This window comes from Lepisma saccharinum, unplaced genomic scaffold, assembly GCF_977018435.1.
Source record: "Lepisma saccharinum unplaced genomic scaffold, izLepSacc3.1 HAP1_SCAFFOLD_727, whole genome shotgun sequence".
In the NCBI taxonomy this organism is placed as follows: domain Eukaryota; kingdom Metazoa; phylum Arthropoda; class Insecta; order Zygentoma; family Lepismatidae; genus Lepisma; species Lepisma saccharinum.
The window spans coordinates 79437-89177 of record NW_028143395.1 but is presented as its reverse complement, the minus strand read 5'-3'; the positions used below and the strand labels follow the sequence as shown (position 1 = coordinate 89177).

The window sequence follows — 9741 nt, the reverse complement described above, 5'->3', positions numbered from 1 at the left end:
CCACACCTGCATTTATTTTTTCCCCTTCTTGTCGTTGGTCAGATGCTCACGTCACACTTAAGAAGTTAAATATTCGGTGCCAGATTCCTTCCTGCACTGCCGTTCCTCCCTGTCTCTGAGTCACACTCATACTTCTGGCCGCGGTCCAGGAACCCTGTGCAGTAGTCTTATTGTAGCTAAAAATATATTACCGGTGATGCGTTCTCCAGTATCGCGCATGGAAAAGGTGTGGACCGTGTGGACAACCATTGTTTTGGGGGCGTCCGTTAATGTGCATGTCCTAACTCGAACTCGTGTGCGACTCTTTCGAATAGAAAGAAAGCTTTTATAAATCTATGCGAATAGGTGCCACGTGCACGTGTGTGTTACTTTTCTCAACCCGAAATGGAAAATTCCCACAGTGCATCCAAGCCAGAAAGAAATGGAGTGAGTAATTTATTGCTTGTCTCTATCCAACGCCTGCTTCGGTGTTTGTTTGTGTGTTCTTTGCCTGCCGACCCAACCAACCGTCTGTTTTGTTTTATCTGTCTTGCTTGTGTTGCGCAAATCCTTTTCATTCAGTTAAATATAGGGAGGGAAATTAATGCCTGTATGTTTGTTTATGACCAGGCTAACTCAAGTTTAAATAATACCTGAATCACAGGAGGCTAGATTTCCTGCTGGATTTTCCATTTGAACTTGTACTAGTTGTGCCGTACTTGCTCACCTGGTAGTTTTCGCCTCACATGATACTCGTTATCGTACTTGTTGGAAGACTTTTGTTCCCACGAAGCATTGCTCAGACGAGCTGCCTGAGGAAGAGCGTTGTAGGAGAGTAGCTACAATTGCCAAAATTAAATTTTAAATAAAAAAAGGATGTTATAGAAATTGGTTCGAAATAAAATATGGTAGTCAGTATGTACTCAATATGCTTTTAATGAACTCGTGTGTGTATTCATACATGAGATTAGTAGGATTCATTCATTAAAAGTAAATATTTTGTTTACAATCGTAAAAATAAAGATTTTCATTATCGGCTAATCACATCTGTCGTGTACAAATCTCATTGCTATTGATGAATTCCTGTCTATAAATGAACACGAATGCACCTCATTTGTTATTTTCTTCTCGACCAGCGAACAAAAACAAACATTCCTAAAGCACAGACAAAACCCCATTCTCCTCGGCATCACAGATTATCTTTACATGACCAAACTTTCGCTCTGATTGGCTGTTACCACATCATCTAGCAGATTAGCCAGTTGCAAATAGAACACGGTCTGGTCGCCAAAACCAGTCTAGCAGCCAGCCTGGCAGCCACCATTTCTAGCAAGGCTGCCACTCCAGCGCCAACTAGGGGTTTCCTGCTGGAAAATCTTTTCCGTGTGATTCGGCCTTAAGTTTAGCTGATATCCAGGTGACGGGGGATACAGGGGGGTGGTTCACCCCTAGCTAGACAAGTTAACGCAAAGCATCTCCCATCTGCTTCATTGTCCCCATGTTAAATTAGCACCCCCTCCCCAGCTAGTGCCAATAATCTAGCAAACATACCCCAGCTTACAATTTCCACTTCAAGCGACGGTGGCCACAAGGGGCATTCAACCAAGCCATGTAACGTTCTGCTTATATAAAAAGGGCATCCCCGTTGGCGCAGTAGTAAATTTGTCGTCTTGTAATAAAGGGGTCACGGGTTAGATGCACGGTGCAAACACATTGCATAGTGGCACGCTTCAAATTTTAAACTGTAGGTCCCGTCCCAATTAGCCTATCTGAACATAAACTGACTGAAAACAAGCTCTTGACAATACTTAATAATTAATTGTAGACTAAAATTGGTAAACGCTGTAAGTGCCACAATAATTCAAACACCGTTTTCCACGTTAAACTGTGAAATGTGCCATGCTTTATAATGTGGTAAACGTGAAATATGGCTGGTAGCCCTCTAAGTAGTTCAAAGGGCGTGTAAAGAGGTCACTAGCGTGCACGTTCTTACGGGCTGATGTGCGGAACGATGCAATTTTCCAACACTTTTGCTTTTGGCACTTACAACGTTGACCACTTTTAGTCCTCAATGCCATACTATTTTTTTTATAATTGATGCGCTGTGGTTCAGTGGGTACAGCCAAACTTAGTAGGAAAGTGGTCAGTGATCAGAGTAGCATTCTCTGACGCCAGGGGTCCTGCATTCGATTTATTTTATTTTACTTCGCTTTTCTTCCACTTTTGGCTATTAGCGAGAGTAAGGATGAGTGAAGATTGGATTGGATTGATTTGGTGTTTTAAGTCCACTTTATGCACAGTAAGGCTAATCGGGACTGGACCTACAATTTTAAAGTGCTATGTGCCTCCACCGGGTATCGAACCCGGGATCCCTTGATTACAAGGCGAGGACGCTACCAATGCGCCATCGGAGAGGCCTAGGATGAGTGATGATATGAAATTGATGAGGGGACGTTCACAAATAACACCAATGCTCAGACCGAGATTCGAACTCGGGGCCCCTGGCGTCGTAGCGCGTTGTGCCAACCACTCTGCCACGAAGATCAGCTCCTTCCATATGAGACGAGACTCTACCAAGTTTCGTGTTGTTGCGATGCCATCCCCAGGGAAGTGGGGAAGAGATCATGAATTTAAACATTGAAATGAATAGGTACTTACTTGTTTATGTTTGTTCGCAACTTTAAACCTAGTTACGAGTTCATGTGAATACAGAAAAGCGTTGTAATCTAGTCACCGACAATAAAAATGGAACTTCTAACCTAAATGTTGCCATAACTCCATGGAGGTGGCGGAACTTTCCATTGAAAATTTGCTATTAAAATCCACTCATCGCCGTAGAGTTAGGCAACACACATAACGCCTTGCAGGGAAGCGAATATTTCAGGATCTATACCCTGTCCCAGCTAACTGTAGAGCAGGACCGCGCATATCGGCAGAGGAGGAGGAGGAAAATCTAGTGGTGAAAGCGCAGCGTTGCCAACCGTACGGTCCTGACCATACATGTACGAAAATTTCATGGCATGTACGGACGTACGGTCCAGACCTTAGTCCGTACGCTAAATGCACGGCTTGTTAAAATTTTCTCTTGCAGTTATATCCTTATATTTCCCTAAGAAATTCTTAAAACAATCGTACGGACCTTGAGACAAAAATACGGTCCGTTTGCCATGTGCGTTCGATATTATCCTTTTCAAAAGTTTGCAACGCTTACAGAGAGAAGGGAAAACTCCCGTCGCCTATTACACAATCCCGTTTCTCTCACTGTTCATTGGAGGAGCCGTCTCGCGTCACTACTTGCCCAGAGACTTGTTCTCGTTCTACAGTTAGCTAGTACGGAGTTTAGGTGTCCCGTTTTTATTGCTTCGTTCGTTTAAGGGAGCTTTCATACCAAAGCGAGAGGAGTATTTCAACAGAGTGACAAGCGACACGGGCCCCTTCAGTCTGTGAAAAAGCATTCACTGCGTATGTGCCATCAACAGACCAAAGCAACACGATGCACGTTATTGAATGAACGGCCGAGTCCTAGTAGACTGAAGCGGAAAGCGACATATGCAGCTTGATGTGTCATTCCGATACGAGAGGTTGCATTTAATTCTGAAGGTTCGTTTCTAACTTACCATCTGTCGCTTGGAACTGAAACAGTGGCGCGGGAACGTTTTTCATTTGGGGGGGGGGGGTACAAAATTCAGCCTCCCATATATATAAACACACATACTACTGCACCTAGAAATACATTTCGGGGGTCCAACCAAGTGTTGCAATAATAATAATAATAATAATAAATAATTATAATAATTATATTTAATTAAATTAAAATATTAATTAAATATGTAAGTTATCTAGCTTACGTGTAGTTATGATCATCAAGATTTGCATAAAAACAACTGCCCTGCCAAGGAATTTAATGTCAAATATAAAAATAATTCAATATTTATTGATTACCAAACAAGGAGTTAGATCCAATTAACGATGAGTTAAGTTTCTGATTAATATTTTATGGACATTATCATTAGTTGTGTGCATAACTATTTTGGAACCCTTCAAAGCCGTATGAGCCAAATTTCTTGCCTTCCAATAAGTTCTTCGGAAATAACCATCGATTATATAACAAATGCTAACAATTATATTTTGATTATTTACTTTTACTTCTTTGTAAGTCTTTAGGGGGAGTGCCCGGACACCCTCCTAAATACGTCCTTGATACTATGTATAATGTGAAAACATGGGAAATATTCTATTTTAGAACAGCACAAGGAATGTCCTGTTATTTAATGCAAAATTTGTATAACTATTTTTTTTCTTTGTTTTTCTTAGAATTTATGTTTTTTGAAACAGATTTTAAAACCAGATAACAATTCTGAAACATATAACGCTCTGGATTTCGTTCTGGGCTTATTTGAATTTAACGGAACGGAAAATCATGAGTTCGAAATGTAAAAATTGCGAAGAAAAATACATCTATTCATTTTAATGTAGATTGAGATTAAAGGGGGTGAGGAGGATCTTGAGCCACCCCAACCAGGAATAATCACCTACCACCCACTGGATATAGAAACCACATTATTGAATATACCATACTTATCGAGTTCCACTTCAGTTCAGTTCATTCTAATTAAATTCCCATAGCTACGCATAAAAATATCTTTAAACAATTTATGGCAGATGTGTAGACTACCACATCCAATGTCTTTTAGAAGCCATGTATTTGGTATTTACTCAGACATCTGTAGGGCGTTGTATTAAAAAAAGAAAAAAAAAACTGAGTTGAGATGGTTCCCGATCAACTCGTAAGAAGTCTAACTTTGAAATATTTGTGAAACATTTGACAAAGCTGTACCTAATGACACTCTTCAAGCACTGAAAGTACTCTCATTAGTTATTACATATACAAAACCGAAATCATTCAGATGTCAGATGAAGCAAGGAAAGACATAGTCTCGAAAGTTTTTTTTTTGTTTCAATCTTTGGTGGACAATATGAAGAACCGCCCAATGTTTATTTTCGTATGTAGTAGTATTAAATGCAGATACATGCGTGTGTTTAAGGTGATATGTCAGTTTTTCGTTTATGTGAAAAGGTAAACTTTAATGTAAGCAAAAGCATGTGTGCGTCACAGTTAAAGATTTTCGCATCTACAAAGAAAATCCAAAAGGCATAGCCTCCATAACGGAGAGGTTAGCATAGCGCTTTGACCAGTGCTCGATCTACAGTACAAGCCCCAAAACCCCGCAGTGTGTTGGGGGGGCGGAGACAAGTAAGCATTTAGGGGGCCCTAAGCCATTGACATAGTATAGGGTTCGTATATGCGTATGTAAAAAGTATGTAAAAATAAACTCAGTTACTCGGGGGTACAGAAATGAATACAATATGTACAAGTAAAGCTAAAGTTCCCTGTGCTGTGCATCTCCGTAGCACCGTGACATGAAGGCACGGGGTAGGGCTCCACATATTTTCGTTGTCGGCCATCTTGGAGGTGATATGATCAGCACCACGCTGCGGCCGCGTTTATCCCCCGGGTACCATTTGATTTAAGGCTGGGTGGGCCCTAGAGCCGCTTTATGCTGGGACAAAGCAAGAAAAATTCCGATCTTAAGACACCCACCCGGGTTTCCCGTGTGGCAGTCAGACAGAATCAAATGAGGATAGAATTTCACTAGCAATGCAGAGGTGAAGGTTTCTTCAAACTATCTTGAATCAGGAACAACTTACGACTGCATGATTGTAACAAATGTATCATTTTCCAGATCTGAGAAAACAGTGTCAAATACTCGTATATACCACATCACCTTCCTTTCCATTTTTTTAAAAAAATGAGTTGAATTCAATATGGTGAGCGTCTACTTGGAACACACCAATGTGGTTCCCCCCAAGCCAGTGGTTCTCAACCTTTTTCTGTCTGGGACCCACTGCCAGATATTATATAGACGATTACAAAAATGGTGCGAAATTTTTGATGTTCTTTCTCCTCTGCAAGCTGGATTTCGGAAAAATTTTCAGACAAAAGACAATGTACTTTTATTGCAGACATTGATACAAGAGAAACTAGGGGTCAAAAGGGGGAAACTATATTGCTGCTACGTGGATTTCGAAAAGGCCTTTGACACGGTTAACAGGCAAATGTTGTGGGCAAAATTGTGGGACGTTGGGGTATCCGCAAGAATGATCAGAGCTCTCCAAGCAGCATATGAAAAAGTTAGTTTTGCGTAAAGTGCGGGAAAGAGGGCGTTACAGGGGCAAATGAATCAATATTGGGGGTGAAGCAGGGGTGCGTTCTCTCCCCTCTGCTGTTTAACCTCTTCATCAACGATATCGTGGAGGAAATAACGCAGAGGGACACGGATCCACCAACGATATCCGACGTAAAGGTACCACTTTTGTTATACGCAGACGACCTGGTACTGATTTCGAACACCACAGCAGGTCTACAGAACGGTCTAGACACGTTTCACGGATATTGCGGGAAATGGCCATGCGAGCAGAGGCCAGCATAATCTGCATTTTACCTACCCACTGCCCGCTTGCCGCGAGGACAGGTATACCTGCTAGCCTGCCCACGGCAACGAGTCGACTTGCGTCTTTACCCGGGTTCTTCGTCTTCCAGGCGCTCTGCGCTTACAAGGTAACTGGGCATTCAACAAGACCCGGGCGCCTGCAAAACCTGCTGGAAGGAAACAGCCCTCCGGCAGCGTGTCGCTCCAGGTGTTTCATCACCACGTGGACAGCTTCAGCCAGTGTTGCCTACTTACGTAGCTCGTAAATCCTACGAGGTCCTAGGAGGAGCTCTCTCCTCCAAGGAGAATTTATATACTTAGCGATTTCAGTTCAGCGTAAGCAGTTTTTATCTTATTGCCAGGAAATGCACGCAGTATTACAGCTTCATTTATTTAAATGAATGATCGAGCAAACAAAAATCTCCTCACTGAAAACTAATTGCTTTTCATTGCAACCAGGCACGCAGTGGCGCAACCAGAGGGGGTAGGGTGCATTGCTCACAACCTTGGACGGAAATTAAGTCTAGCGGAAGGGTCAGGGTGGGGGTCAAACATTAAAGTACAAGAAAAAACAGACTAGCAGAATTTAAGAGTAGCAGGGCTAAAGGGTACTCAAGATGGAATTAATTTTCATATTTTTCTTGCATTTTCCTTCCAGACGGCCAAGGGCACCTGCAGAGGGGGAATGGAGGGGTAATTGCAACCCCTTGATTTCAAATTTTATGAAAGTAGAAATATATTATAAAATATTATCCAGTCTCATCAAGTTCAATGCCGTAGCAAAGGGGTAGCGGGAGTCGGCCCTGAGCGCCGAACGATCTAAGTGAGAAAAGTTTTAAAACAGAGAATGCTATGGCGGCCCGTGATATTATTTGCTATTAATGTTGGTTTGTTACGAGTTGGATGAATTGATTATGTAATACGTCGCTCCATGTGAAAAGAAAATATTGTAGATGGAAATTTTAATGGAAATTTTACATGCCATATGTCTGTACATTCGGAATGCATTTATCATGCACTTTCTTTCTTTCAAAAACAGTTTGTGTGCTTGTTTTCCATTATTAGCTAATGTGAAATTGACGTGTTGAAAAAAAATATTTCTAATCCTCTGTTTCAACACAAATGCGCGTGAGAACCGACTTCTACCCCCTTTTTGCGTGATTTATGAGGATTATAATGCCTTTCATGCTACTTTATTACTATTATTGTGATTGTTCTTGTTGGCACGTTTATCCAAGTACTTGGCCCTACCCCCCAAACGAGGGTAACGGCAATGGCCCTGGCTGGCTACGGCCCTGGTGTTCGCAGTAGAACAGTGTGTTGTTCGACTCGCGACCTCAGCGTCGAACGTGACATGTTTCAGTCCTGTCCTATATCACTATATATACGTATATTGGTTGTTTACGACATATACTTATGGATCCTGTGCCACGGAAAACCTATTTCAATGTGTGTGTGTGGGGGGGGGGGGGTAGCAACATTCGTAAATCTCATTTCATTGGTGATGTGGCTTACGAAGCTTCGAGTTCCCTTTTTTAAGTAGTGAAAATCTATTGCAGTTGGCAACACTGCAGAACGGTGTGGGCCAGGTGCAGTTTCTACTCGAAGCAACTACGTCATGCAGAGGGAGGGGTCTGCAGTTGATGGAAAGAACGAACTGAGACCTACTAGGTATCGTAAGACTGCGGGTACCCGGCGGGTCTACAATGCCTGCCAGGAACGATCTGTGCAGGTGGGCATACAAGCTGCTCAAGCGAGGGTGTTGCGCAGGTTGCATGGCATTTCAGGAGCGATGTCTCGCGAACGGGTCTGCTCCAGGTCTTGTGCAGGCCTTTACATGCGAGTAAATATGAAGAAGATCAAAATTATGGTATTTAAGAACGGGTACGTATTTGGTAAGGATGGACAATGGAAATACGGGGAGGCAAGTGTCGATAGGGTGAAACAGTATGATTATTTAGGCATGGTGATGACAATGACGGGTAGGTGGGCAAGGCACGCACACAGGAATAAATGTAAAGCAATTTTTGCGTTAGAAAAAACAAGAAAAATAAAATACAAAGTACCAAATATTCCAATCAAAATTCTGGAGGGAGTCTACGAGGCCACAGTTAAGGCAACACTATTCTATGGCATCGAACTATGGGTCTGGGAGGGAGGTGAAACCGTAAACGTCGTACAGTCTAGATTCCTAAAACAAGGGCTAGGAGTAGGGAGGGGTACGGCAACATGTGGGGCACTTAGGGAAATGGGAAAATTAAGAGAGGAAGTGGATGCCAAAATGAGGAGCATTAAATACTGGGCAAAACTGATCACCATGGAGGGGAGAAATTTGAAGAAACTCTGTGTACAATCACAGATAAGGGGGGGTAATGGGAGGCAATGGGTAGCAAAAATAAAGACTGAATTATACAGTATAGGGCTAGGATGGATGTGGGAAGAGGGAATAGAGGGGAGAATTGATACGCAGATGCTAGGGGTCATACGTGCTAGACTGGAAGATATTACCAAACAGAAATTTTTGGCAGAATGCGAAGTAGTATAGTAATGTGCATTCTACCACAACCCTGATTTTTTGACCTCTAAGAAAATCGCACCAAAACCTCAAAAACTCACTTTCCCTCCACGTTCCGCGCCTCATTTATTGCGCTGACGATGTTTCACAGCGCAGAAAAGCCGGTACGAGAAAAAACACTTTCTCATCCTTGAAGTACGAATGCACCTTATCGTAATTTTTTTCTAAGTCCGGGCCAATGTTTATATATCGCGAGCTTTGTAAACCTCTCGCGAACGATGTGCCACACACACACACACACACACACATGCGCGTGCCTCTCATTATTTCCGTATTGTGACGCAAGCAAACAAACAAAATAATAATAATTGTTTTTTTAGGATTCCTGGCCCCTATAACCCCGCCAGGGTGCGTGGTGCCCAACAAAAAAAAAGGTTCTAACGGCTGCGGTTAGATAACCACACCTCTGTAGAGTTTCACGTGTTTTTTTTCTCAAAGATCCTATGGGACACCTCTGTTTGTCAAAAATTCGAGATATTTGCAATTTAAGATTTTTTTAACGCTGTGGACTTAGAAAATTTTCGATTGATGAAAAAAATTGGTTCCATGACGACCTATGTTTATTTTGGTATGGGTGGACAGAGGACACCGAGACTCGACCGACACACTAAACCCGACCTCTCTACGCGTACTCTACGTCACCAAAAAAAATCGACAAGGGGAGATTTTTCGATAACTCTCACTGTTTCCAAGGTA

General features: G+C 42.3%; 1 long non-coding RNA gene across 1 annotated transcript in view; it reads left to right on the top strand.

The window, feature by feature from the left end:
- Positions 1 to 225: 225 nt before the first annotated feature.
- LOC145983277 (uncharacterized) overlaps positions 226 to 9741 on the top strand; it is a gene marked incomplete at its 3' end in the record, with an annotated part of 33188 nt that continues 23672 nt past the window's right edge. Inside the window, exon 1 of the long non-coding RNA XR_014441231.1 lies at positions 226 to 426. This is a non-coding gene — a long non-coding RNA (uncharacterized LOC145983277). The remainder of the gene's footprint in view (positions 427 to 9741) is intronic.